We start from the raw sequence: 12,732 nt of genomic DNA, 5'->3' as shown, positions 1-12,732 counted from the left end.
AAGCTCTCACTGACTCTGCAAGGCAGTAATTATTTAGGGGAAAAAAATATTGCAATGCTTTCTCTTTTCCCCCTTCATTTCCTATACATGCCAATTTCCCCCAGTCTTGGGACACACACACACACCCACACCCCAAAAGCCAAACAAACCAACCCCATCAAAACCAAACAACAATGACAAAAACAAAACAAACCAACCAAACAAAAATCAAAACAAAACAAAACCAACAAACAAAAAAACCCCACAAAATAGCTGACTTGTGGAGTAGAAATTCAGTTTCTCTCTGCTGTAGTTGCCTCCACCGTAGTCACGACTAGCAGTGCCTTATCACCATTTGATGTGAGCCCAAGCAGGTCCCACCTTCACAGTTCCTAATCTCTGGAGTGCATTATCAACATGCAGTGGAAAAGCAAAGCAGGAACAGCTCAAGGATATGGAAATAGGAGGAAGCAGCAGCAGAGATGTAAAAAACCAGGGCCGCAGAGGCAGTCAGAGGACGCAGGATGAAGTATAAGGCAGACATAGTTACAATAGTTACATAGTTTCCTCAGCTGCTCTTTTGGTGGTCTGTTTGAGGAAATGTAACAGGTGTTTTTTAAAAAATATAAAACAGTGGACAATAAGGGAAATAACTCTGAGCTGAGCTCACCTGATGCACGTTTCACTGACTTTATGATTTTATGGTGTAGGAAAAAGCTTACCCATAGAGATTAACATTCTTATTTTACAGCCCTACTTCCAGGTATGACTGAATATGTATTTTCATGTAGTATGAGAAATATATAACTGTTACTAAAGAATTCTCTTGATTATATTGGTATGTTTCCATATTTCTAAGACTCTTACCACCATAGCATCTATACAACAGAAAAAAACCTATCATGTAATGCACAGTTAATCACAATGTAGAGCAGTGTACAGAAACAACAGTGACCAAGAACAGAGGGCTGTACCTGCAGACTGATGACTGAAAGTTTAATTCTCCAAGAATTAATGTATGTGTTCTACATATTTCTAGAAAACAGAATTGTAAACAGTTTCAATATAGTAAGGTCAAGACAAATAGAAAAATAATAAAAAAGTTCAAGCTCCAGAGGCAGGAATTCATCATGATCTAATCTAACTCCCTCAAATTATGAGCAGGTTAAAAGCTATCTGCATTTGCTTTCCATGCATCTGCTATGAGGGTAATTACACAAATACAGCTCGGAGAAAATATACAGAAAATAAACTCACAACAACACCAGAGGCCACACCTCAATAGTAAGAATTATGATGCGTTGATTTTAAACTATACATCACTTTTTCATCAAAACTTCACCTCAAAAAGCATTGCTCATATCTCAATATATTTAGAATAAGTAACTTTAAAAGGAATAGTAACAGGAATCTGACAGCATGGGCCTTCCTCATTTACCATTGCCTTGCTTTATCATATTCACCTTCTTAATCCATGGACTAACACAGTCATTCGATAGCATTCAGTATTCGTTAATTTTACTAGCCCAGAACATTTCAATAGCTTTTACTAAAGACATATCTTCCTGTAACATTGCTTGGATTTCTTTGTAATGTAAATTCTCTTACTGTACACCTAACAGGGGGCACTAGTCTATCTCATTAGTTCAGACTATGAAATACCAGACAATATTTCTCTTAGATTCATATAATGTGTCACAGAATTGTAACTTCTACTAAAAGGATTAAAAAAAGATGCAATTCCAAGCTACATAGTTTATTATTTATAAGCATTATTATTTACAAGCATTATAAATAATGATGAGCAGTTCATACAGAATAATTTATGGGAAATATATTGTTTTCAGTTAAATGTGATCACTAAATTCACAGAAGTACAATCCTTGGAAACAGCCTCCCAGTGTGAATAGTCACATTTACAAAGTAAGATGTAATATTGTTTACACCTTTTTCAATATTTAAACTTAAAATACGAGACCTTAAAAAATATGACAGTAACTGCTTTGCTTAAATATCTTCACAAATGAGCACAGAAGACAGACAGACATAGTATCAGATTTTATTCTAAACTAAAATTATGTGAGTATTTAGTCCTCTCTTCTTGTAACATTATTGTTTTAATGACTTAGTCTTGTATTATAAGTCTTAAGTTATGTTCTAGACTGCATAGAGACATTCTGCAGCTTTTGGTAAGGGTGTGCAAAATTGAGGCTCAGTGAACCCCAGTCTGCATGAGGCATCTAACGACATATTTCCTGAGGCTGTAAATGACTAGGCACAATGGTCCATGTGATCAACTCCAGCTCCATGTTCCCATTGCTATATGAAAAGAGGATGACCATGGTGATGTTGATTTAAAAAAAAAATAATGATAATAGAAATATTGCAATACAATGCCAAATATTTAGTAGTAATGCATACACACACAGCACACCCATTACAGAGTTTGCTTCTGTTGGACATATGATCTAAATAAAAACTTTTGTCATGTGCTGGAGTTCATTACGATCTAATGTGACCCCAGCTAGGGCTAGTCACTTGGTTAGGAACTGTTTCTCTAACTACCACTTTGAAAGTGCAATTCCCGTAAGTAACTAAACTGTTAGATGGATTCTGACAGCTATAAATTTAATCATGTTCATAACTGCAATGAATATTTGCTGGCATATTCAGCATGCGGTCAATAGAAATTTATATCAAAGGTATGCATACTTATATATACACACCCATATTCTAAATTAACAAAGTATCTATGGACTATGCAGCAGAGTATTTTGCATTAGATTAAGATTAGAAGACTGGCAAACACAGAAAAACAAAAAAATGTAAACATTTCAAAAATATTTTTAAAAATTTTTGGTTTTAATAATTCTTTAAATGAGTAAATTTATGCAGGAGGTGTGACACATTAGATTGTTGCATAGGGTAACTTTTAAATAATTTTAAGTTCGCTATATATTATTCACAAAGAAAAACAAAACAAATATTTTCCAATGGATTAACAAGTCATTGTTCTAGTTGTTATTATATCCATACCAGTGAAATACTTAACACAGACTCCACAATGTTTTTATGGATGGGCACAGGAAAAGATTTAGAGAGTTGAAACAGAATTTAGGTATGATATAGGTACTAAATCCTAAGTCCAACTGTCCCTTCTCTTGCTTGCTAATGCTATCCTCCGATTCCCACTGGAATAGATACATATACCTTAGCATTGATAAATCTAAAGTAATGCACATAAGAAAAATCCTAGCAATACACTTAAAGTGATGACCAGTGAGCTCATCACTGATGAGCTACCACTCAGAAATAAAATAAAAATTTGTAATTATAATCAGTAAAGATCAGATCAGTGCTCAACAGCATTCAAAAAAAGTATTCAGAACAAAATTTAGAATAAAAAAATTTATTTCATTGTATAGATCCCTGGTATACTTGCATTCTGAATACATGCAGAGCTTTTTGGATTTGCGAATTGATTACAGTAGAAACGGAAAAAGAGGACAAAAAAGAACACGAAGAATAAGAGTACACTAGAATTCTTCCAGTTTCAAAATTATACAGGTCTATCTCAGATATCTGTAAAATAATAAATGTGTAGAGAGTGTTGGAACCTGAAGGAACACTCCAGAAATGCTAAGCATATTCTTATATTCTTTGCTTGGTAATCACTGTAAGGAGACATCATACTCCATAGTCCAGACAGTAAAGCTATCCTTACGCTTTTAAGAAGGCTGAAGAATGATCCCATTCACCTGCCCCACTAATAGTGCCTTGATAAGGATATAAATAAGCCACAGTGAACTTTCAGGACAATGTGCAGAGTATGACTCCCCCAGAAACAAACAAAAACCAAACAAACAATCCAGACAAACCGATTTTTAGTAATTATTTTTTCTCTGGAAAAAAAAGAAGTAAATGCCACAATGTTTACCACACTATGTAGTCCGGGTGTTCACTTGCCATATATCCAACTCATACTTCCCACAAACACAGAGAAGGGGCATACAAACAAATTATTTTACTGGCAATATACAGTTTTCAAAAATATCTAGATAATAACCAATGGAAACATCCCCTTTAGTTGTAACTGTGCTTGGTGTCATTTACAGAATCCAGCTCCAACTATACTGAGGAATGTAATCTGCATTATTAACTCTTTCAAAAGAATCCATCTACAATACACAAGATTCTTCTCCATGATAAACTTAATAACGATATGTAAAGTCTTCATCATGCTGTTTACAACCATTTTAAAGTATTTCGTAGTATTATGAGGCTTTTAAAGTACTAAGTCAGAAAGGTTATGCTGTCTTGAACTTCCTTTCCTTCCCTCCCCTCCCCTTCTTCAGTTCTATTAGGATATCATTAAAAAGAAATATTCAGTGCAGTATGTGTTAAATCTGAAGAATCAATGACAACATTGTTAAAAACAAGGTAATACTATGTATTATCTTCTCCTCTTCAACACCCACAGTTTGAAAATCATTTCCAAAGCTGTTCTTACTTCAGGTGCTTGATTTTTTAACAGTTTAAAATCTCTCCAAACTTTGAGCTTTGCCCAAGGAACTTTCTTTTAAACAGCCACACCATTTCTTGCATATCCCTAAAACATTTAAATGGCTGTAGAAGACTCTGCTTTAAAGTGTTTGAGACATTTAAGTTACATAAAAAAAGTACACATACAGGTTCAATGCACCTCTGTACACTGTCTACATGTCCCTCAAACATAGAATTGAATGAAAATCAATTTTGATATTAACATGCAATAATGATCTACACATGTGATTCATACTGATTTGTTATTATGAAGCATAGCTATCAACATACATGTTGATATGAAAACACAAGGCTCAGCAACAAGATCTCATATTGGGATATGTGCATCAAGTTCCCTGGAGAGAAACAGCATTTTATTCCTTCATGAGTTAATAATTTGCTCTCAGTTTAAAAGAGATGGCACCTGCTCTGCCAAATACATATTTGCATTTCCAAAGAATGAGAGCAGTAAACAAGACGAGGGGAGGAGTAATGAAACTTTTCCAGAATAAATTAAAGAACTCTACATGGGGAAGGGATGAAGCATTTGAATCTGAATGAAAACTGCAGAACATGACAAGAAATATGTATAAGAATTGGAAAACCTTTCCTGCTTGTGATGCTCTCCAGTGAAAACCAGCCAAGAATGTAAATAATGCAAGACAAACTGGAGCTTGACCGAACAGCAAATCCAAGGAGTTGTAACTTGTCAGGATACATAGATTTTGATCTGATTTTAGTACAAATAAACAAAGCAAGAATGTCTCAGTTCTACAATTGCTGTCATTAAAAGTCCATGTTCCACAGTAGTTTATTTTGGATTTTGAAAATAAAGCTTTTATTTCATTTTACTTTAAGATGGTAGATGAATTATGGATGAACTACAGAAGCTTTCAAGGTTTCTAGATGATGAAAGCATTACTCCACCCCCATAGGAGTTGTTATCCTTTTAGTTAGGGTCCTGGACTAATCATGCAGAACTCGCTGTCTCAATACATCATCATGCTAGGATACTAGGGTCATCTCTTCCTTTAGCTGGACAGCATTTTGAGTCACTAACGTAAGATCCAAAATGAAAAAGCTTCATGGAGTGACCAGAGTTATCAGGCATATGCCCTGAACTTAGATAAGGTCAGAGGGAGTATGGCCTAAACCCTGAAGGAGCACTCTCAGAAGTATAAGATCTTTTATATAGCCCATATATCCTTGTTAGTTTCCTTTACAGCTACCTGCTTGTTAAACCACACTCAAATATGACTGAATATGTTCTTTTAGCTGGAAAAGTGTATTTGTAAGATTCTACAAATTCTTCTGTCACTGACAGATGACCTACCCTGACCTCATCACCTCATCAGAACTAAATAAGAACACACAAAATTCTTAAAAGAGACTTGAACAACTTCTTGTTCACTGAATAGGCAACTAGATATAAGTACTGGATCTTCATCAAGACTCTTTCTCAACACCAACAGAGATATATAAAAATTACCACCCTGGTGTACTGTGCAATACAGGGTAGAAAATTATATTGAACCCTCATATAAGCCAGTTTTGTAATTTATGGGTGAATATTTATAGGAAACAGTCTGTGACAGAACATAAAGCTTTTCTACGAGTAACTGTTTTGAATTTACAAAAGCAAAACATTTCATAAATGAACATGATATTTTCCAATGTGAGGAAAACAAAATAACCACTGGGAATTTTAAATTTAAAGAGGAAGTAAAAGAATATTCTTATCAGAGTACTATACTACTTTTAACATCATCTCATATTCAAATCTGGGAGTTTCCCCAGGATTACCCCAGTCATTCTACTTTTATGAAATAAGTTGTGTCAACAGCACTAAGCCTAACAAAGAGCAATGCAAATTTTTATATCTCTGTTATATAAGACATCATATTGTTTAGAAGGTTTGAATTCTTTGACATAGAAGTTGTCAGGCTGTTTGAACACAAATTCTTCATTGGTGCTTTTAAAGTAAAAACAGGCAAAATGACCCACTGTACTTCCTGAGCAGAAGTAGCTGCAGTACTACACAACTCTAATTTACAACAGCTTATGAAGATAAACCTTATCAGAGATGTAGTAGTTTTTCAATGCGTATGACATGTAGAACAAAGTAAACCTAAATGCCTAAGTTATGTTTCATAGTTTCAAAGTAAATCCAGAATTTTTAGAAAAGCCTGTAATTTTATTTTTCATTAAAAAGCACTGCTGGAATATTTTATATCGATAACTAATTAAGACAGACTTTTTGATAAAAACATACCATAGTCATGTTTTTGGGACATGAAGAAAAACAGAAATGCTCCAGACTACTTGTTTATTTAGATACGTTTAAAAATAGGTCCTTTGATACTTCTGGTACGTGGCCCATTCTAATGAACCACTGTTTTAAGGCTATTTTACTTTGTGTTTATAATCAGTAATGCATGGAGAAGATTTGATACATTCTTAGGAGTTCAATTGTTCCTTACCTTCCTAGCTGAGGAAATATCTAAGGGCATAATTTATCTCACACAAAGATGGATGTCTTAAAATTAGATTTTAAACTGTGAACGACTCACACCAGCCAGGCACCCTTTATAATGAATTGAGAGACCTGGAAACATCCAGAATGTGCTTCAACTGACTTATAAAGGATGCTCATCTTAAAATTAAAATTTCCCCCAGCAGGTGCTTTTGACTTTCCATTAGTAATAGTAGGAGAGACAGAAGGTAGCCAGATGGTATTTAGATATTGAAAAAAAGACAGAATAGACCCATTAATGCGTATTTTTAACATTTTTAAAACTTTATTTCTAAATGATGACCAAATTATCAAAATTGAAAGAAATAGACAAAGTAAAGATACTGAGGAAAATATTCTAGGGGTGTACGAAAGCAGCATTCTGGTTACAGAAGGGAGATTAATTGAAGTTTTACATTTCTAAACCTAAAACATTTTAACAGAATTCACTACCTTGGTTTCTTTTAAATTTTGAATTTTAGAAAAAGTTTTCCTTGAAGACTAATCTTGAAAAAGAAAAAAAAGGTAAGCATTAGATTTCCTTTTGCATGCTTAATTCATTCCTGCCTCTAATCACATATTTTTCAGTTTTCATCTACTCCAGTAACATTTATAGCCAAAAAATTGATATCTCTTTTTTTTTTTGTTTATTCTCTTTTTTCTTTCTTCCCTTCTTAAAACCTATTTCTGGCATAATATTGCTTCCCATTCACTTGATTAATTCATAAATTCATGCAGGAAACAGGAGAAAATCCACAATTAAAGAGGCAAAAACAGCAGCAGACCCTTGAGTCTTGGGACACAAGGGTTCATATTCTTATTTCTAGGCCATAATCTCTGTAGTCTAGATTTACAAGAAAACACTACTTTTCCTTTCAGAAGAGAAGACAGGAAAACTTGCTGATTTCACACCATCTGGGATTCTCTCCTAGGCTGATACAGCTGCCTTACTATTTGCCATTCCTCTATTTCACTGAAATTTGGCTTAACAGTTTTCTAAGACCACAAACATACAAATATGTGACTGCACAGAAATGCCACGTATACTTCAAGAGCATTCAGGATTGATTCCAGGTAATTTCCAAACTCGAACCAGTGTATAAATCAGAAGCGTCCACCTGGGGACAAATTTAGATCAAAGAGAATAAATTTGACTCGTTGCTTTTACTTTACACAAGATGCTTTAAAAGACAAAGGAGAAAACAATGACATTTCTATTAACTGAGTTTTCTCTATTCCCTGACTAAACCACCAACACATTGGAATGCTTCATAATATCCACAAGGCAACCCAAAAGGCAAGCGAAACACCACGTCACGCAGAAGGCTCACAGATTTGGATGCACCAACATAAACTTTTGTGAAAATTTTCATCACATCTCTATTGAGATTGGTACTACTGCAAGGACTAGAGACTGAGCTTCTTATTACAACTACTGAGCACTAGACATCTCATTGAATGTCTAATGAAAAAAAGTAACAATTCCAAACCAAGTAATCAAAATGTGGCTGAAAATCAAACTAACGATGATTAAATAATTCATGGCATTTGTATTAACTAAATATTTCTCCCAGCATAAAAAAAGTCCTAAAATCCTTAACAGAGAACAAGGAAGTATCTAGAGGTCATTTTAGTCATGATTTACTATGGTAAACAACAAACATCTAAAAACATAAAGCTAAAGTCTAATTGGTAACACTGAACTGACAAACATGTCTACAACTTCGCTTGTCTTTGTTTTATTTACTTTTCAAAAAATCATTTAGGGCAAAACAATTGTGTCAAACAAAAGTATACAACAAAGAGTTGTATACTTACATTCCAAACTTGTATTGAGGGGTAGGACAAGAAATAATTAAACAGCCTCCAAATACTTACATTTGTTAAGCTTTTAAACTTGTGGCAAACTAACTATATCCCTTCAGGGCTAAACTGCTGCAAACATTATTCAGAGAAGCCTTTTATTTTCTTCAGAAATAATTAAAAAAGAAAATGTGTTCTACATTGCATAAAGCTGTTTTACAGGGTGTTTGGGGACAGTTACTCATCTCAATTCCAACTAAATAAATGGATATTTACTTCTCAACTTCCGAAATTAGCCTAAATACTTTACCTGCATCTAATCATTTCTATCCAAGTAAGAGCATTATTAGTGTACTGAAAACTAGGTCAGGTTGACAAAATCAAGATACTAGTTTCAAAGCCCTAATTTTTAACTTTTTTTCACTCTTTTAGGCAAGGCATTAAAAATAACTACGAACATCAAACTCTTCTCAGTGAAACCCAGCATGTCTCTTCTTCAGCTTTCCAGTACTGTCAATTTGCTAGTTTAGCTATAAAAGTAGTCCCCAAAGAGAAAATTATTAATAAAGTACTGTTATGAAAAACTAAAATTACGGACAAGCCTTAAGCCTTCTATTACTGTTACTAATTATTTCGTAAGTGCCACAGTAAACAATAAACTGACTGAAGAAACTCACAACTGAAGGCCAAGAGACCCTTTATGTGGAATTCTTGTCACAAAAAAGATTGATTTTAACCTTTTATACCAGCTTCTATTGATTAAACTGGTTGTGAAATGCTGTAGTTCCTTCAGAATAACACTTGGAACCTATTCTGCACAAGTGTAAAAAAAATTGGGAATTACATCCAGAGCAAGCAAGGTGTAGTCCATATTCTTGATATCTTTTTCACTTTAGACAGAAATGCAAAGCTCAGTTGGGAATTGCTGAAGCAGGTTGCAAACCTTACTGGATAGCAACAAGCTGTAGGGAGCTTTCAGGAGGCCAGCATCCTTTTCTTCCACAGCACTGCACTCTATTGACGTCTCCCAGATTTGACTGGGAGAATTTTATCATAACTTCAAAATAAACGAGTGCCTTCTCCTTTTCCACAGGTAGAAGTCTGGCTGAAATTCTCTTGATTTTCACACCAAACCGCAAAAGAAGACCAATTGTTTCTGTAACCCACTCCCTTCTAATCATCATCACTCTTCCATAATTCCAGATACAGATGGAAATGTTTCATCATCTACTTTTCACAAGGATCCACAACTCTCATCAGGACACAGGATGAGAAGTTACTCTGTGTATATAGATATCATGTAAAGTGCCCTTTGCAACAAAGTTAACTTTAACCAAGGAAGCATCAGAAATAATCAAAGCCTTAAAAAGACTTGTTAAAATTGTACGCAGAAGGCTTACCTTATCAATGATGTAATAAAGGTCATAACAATTCAAAGAGAATGATACATCGTATATTATCTATATTCAAGGAGCATCTGTATGATGCTCTTAGTCACATAGTTTAGATTTAAGTAGTCCTGTGAGGAGCAGGGATTTGGACTCAATGATCTTTATGGGTCACTTAAAACTTGATATATTCCATGATTCTATTCTATATACTGTTAGTTTTTATTACACTAAATATAAAGCATGACTTCAAGCTATTATCTTTCATTCTGTATGTGCCATTCACAAGAACTCAGTGCTGCTGACATGCACACACCAAACAAAAGAAGCCCAGTCCAGCTTTCCAGCCAGCTGACTGAAGGCTTCCAGCATGAACCTATTACTACCTTTACTCCCAAACGTACTATTTACACTCTGCTTTATCAAAATGCCGCTCTAACAGGTTTCCTACAACTCTCTCATCATTCTCTTCATTCCAGTTCCAGTGATCTCATTCCACAGGGAAGAGGTACCCAGACCCATGCTATAGTGACACCTGAATGACAGTTGCAGAGCAGTAACAGTGCAGAACCTCCTTGTAAGCAAAAGACTGATATTTAGTGCTCTTCAAAACAATTAACTTTATTATTTTCATATTGTATGAACTCTTAAAAAATATCTGTTCATTCACGCATTGCTACTGAATACTGTTCAAGACACCTATAGGTGTTTAGGAAAGATTATTTCACCTGGTATGTAAAAATTCATATATACCTCTTCCTAAAAAAACATAAGAAAGGGTTTTTTTTTCCTAAACCTGCCTAAGAACAGCAAGTTCTGATGTTTGCAGGCCCCTAAATTAAATTAACACAATTGGACCCAAATATTTCAAATCCACAGAGTAAAACGCATCACTCCACCAACATTTCACACTGTTGAATAATTGTTCCAAGCCTTCCCTGCCATGAAAAGCAACAAAGTCCTTCTACCTCGACAAATGAACAAGAGATAAGAGAAGCCCCTGGAGGAAGGTGCTGCTTTGTGATGCCCCATGTTTCTTGATGCTTGTTCTCCTTCTGTACTAGATAGACATTTCAGGCTCTGAGCAATACTGAATTACCACTTTGGGGAGAAACAAGGGACTTATTTCCTGTCATTTTATCCATAAAGCATAGCACAAGTCCAGTCATTTGGGAATGCGTATTAGGTTCTTGGTATGGATTTTTTTCGGGATGCATAATGACTTTCTAAATATGTGCACCATACCATTCAAGTGCAAAGAACTATTACCTTGCTACATTAGGTCATTTAACCTAAATGGGAGTATAAACTGTTGAGTAGTTTTTATAAAAACTTAAAAAGACTACTTCTCCTGCTACAATTATTGGGTTTCCCCATCCTGTTGCATTGCCTTTTTTATTTTATGATAGGATTTTATAAGTTTTCCATTTTTTTCAAAGCTTACATCAACCAGATAAAACTGCTTTTGAAAATTAACAAAGTTCTACCTAAATTTCTAGAAAAAGTCAAACATTGAAGAACTGAAGACCCTACAAGCTTCTTTAGATTGTTTATCTATAGAAAAATAATACTTACGATATAGTAATCTGATGAGAAAACCTTTAACCCACCTCCAAAACAGGACACACAAAATGAAAAATGTAATTACATTCACTTTTGACAAATAAAACTGTTCTTAAAAAAGAATCAGAACAACACTGGGCCACAAAACAAACAAAAACAAACAAAAAACCCCAAAAAAAAAGAAACCCAAAACACAAGAATGAGCTTGTAACATCAACACGTAAAGTTTAAGAAGACCAGCCTTTAAAGCCTAAGTTTGCAGCTGCATCTTTTGTTTCCTGCCCTGGATGTGTTCGCATCTACACTGGATGTCTCAGCACTTCACCGTTTTGAACCCGGGCATCAGGACATTGACTGGGGTTGAGCAAAGTGATATAGGTCGAAGGGGCAAATTGGCAGTAACTGGAAATCAAAGCGACGCATCGTGCCAAATTCAACACAGCACGGCTAGCTACAACTTTCAGCTTAGCCCCTCCACTACGCCCAGACACACATTCGTGCATCACGCCCCCCCAGTTCCGCGGCTCCCACCACTTCGGCCGCCCAGCGACTCGCGAACTTACTGCAGTGCGATGCGGGCGGAGGGAACGCTCGGCCCTGGGATGCGAGAGAGCCCGGCGCCCTGGGCAGCCGCGGGACCGGCCATCCAGCCGGGCCGCCGCCAGCGACGGCGGCGACACCGCCGCCAGCCCCCCCCCGCCCCGCCCCGCCGCCGGCTGCCGCAGCCCAGCGCGCCCGGCCCGGCCCCGCGGGGTCACCGCCGCCCTCCGCCCCGCTTCTCGCCGCCCTCCGCGGCACAGCGCGGATCCGGCAGCCGCCCTCCTCTCGGGAACGGGCAGGCGCCTCCGGGCGGCGCGGCTTTAAGCGGCGGTGCGCCAGCACATCTCCCACCCCCTTCCCGGCCGGGCGGCAGGGGGGAGGGGAGAAGCCACACGCACACACACA

General features: G+C 36.4%; 1 protein-coding gene across 7 annotated transcripts in view; it reads right to left on the bottom strand.

Annotated features, from left to right (window-relative positions):
- DGKB (diacylglycerol kinase beta) overlaps positions 1 to 12,732 on the bottom strand; it is a 381,383-nt gene that overhangs the window by 322,278 nt on the left and 46,373 nt on the right. For 5 of the 7 annotated variants that reach the window (XM_032110590.1, XM_032110632.1, XM_032110622.1 and 2 more), the window contains exon 1: positions 12,351 to 12,477. The exons of the other annotated variants lie outside the window; for them this stretch is intronic. The gene's annotated coding sequence lies outside the window, so the exon portion shown is untranslated. Of the gene's footprint in view, positions 1 to 12,350; positions 12,478 to 12,732 lie in introns of those variants that run through there. 7 annotated transcript variants of the gene reach the window in all.

This window comes from Corvus moneduloides, chromosome 1 (genome assembly GCF_009650955.1).
Source record: "Corvus moneduloides isolate bCorMon1 chromosome 1, bCorMon1.pri, whole genome shotgun sequence".
NCBI lineage: Eukaryota > Metazoa > Chordata > Aves > Passeriformes > Corvidae > Corvus > Corvus moneduloides.
This window is presented reverse-complemented; position numbering and strand designations above follow the sequence as displayed.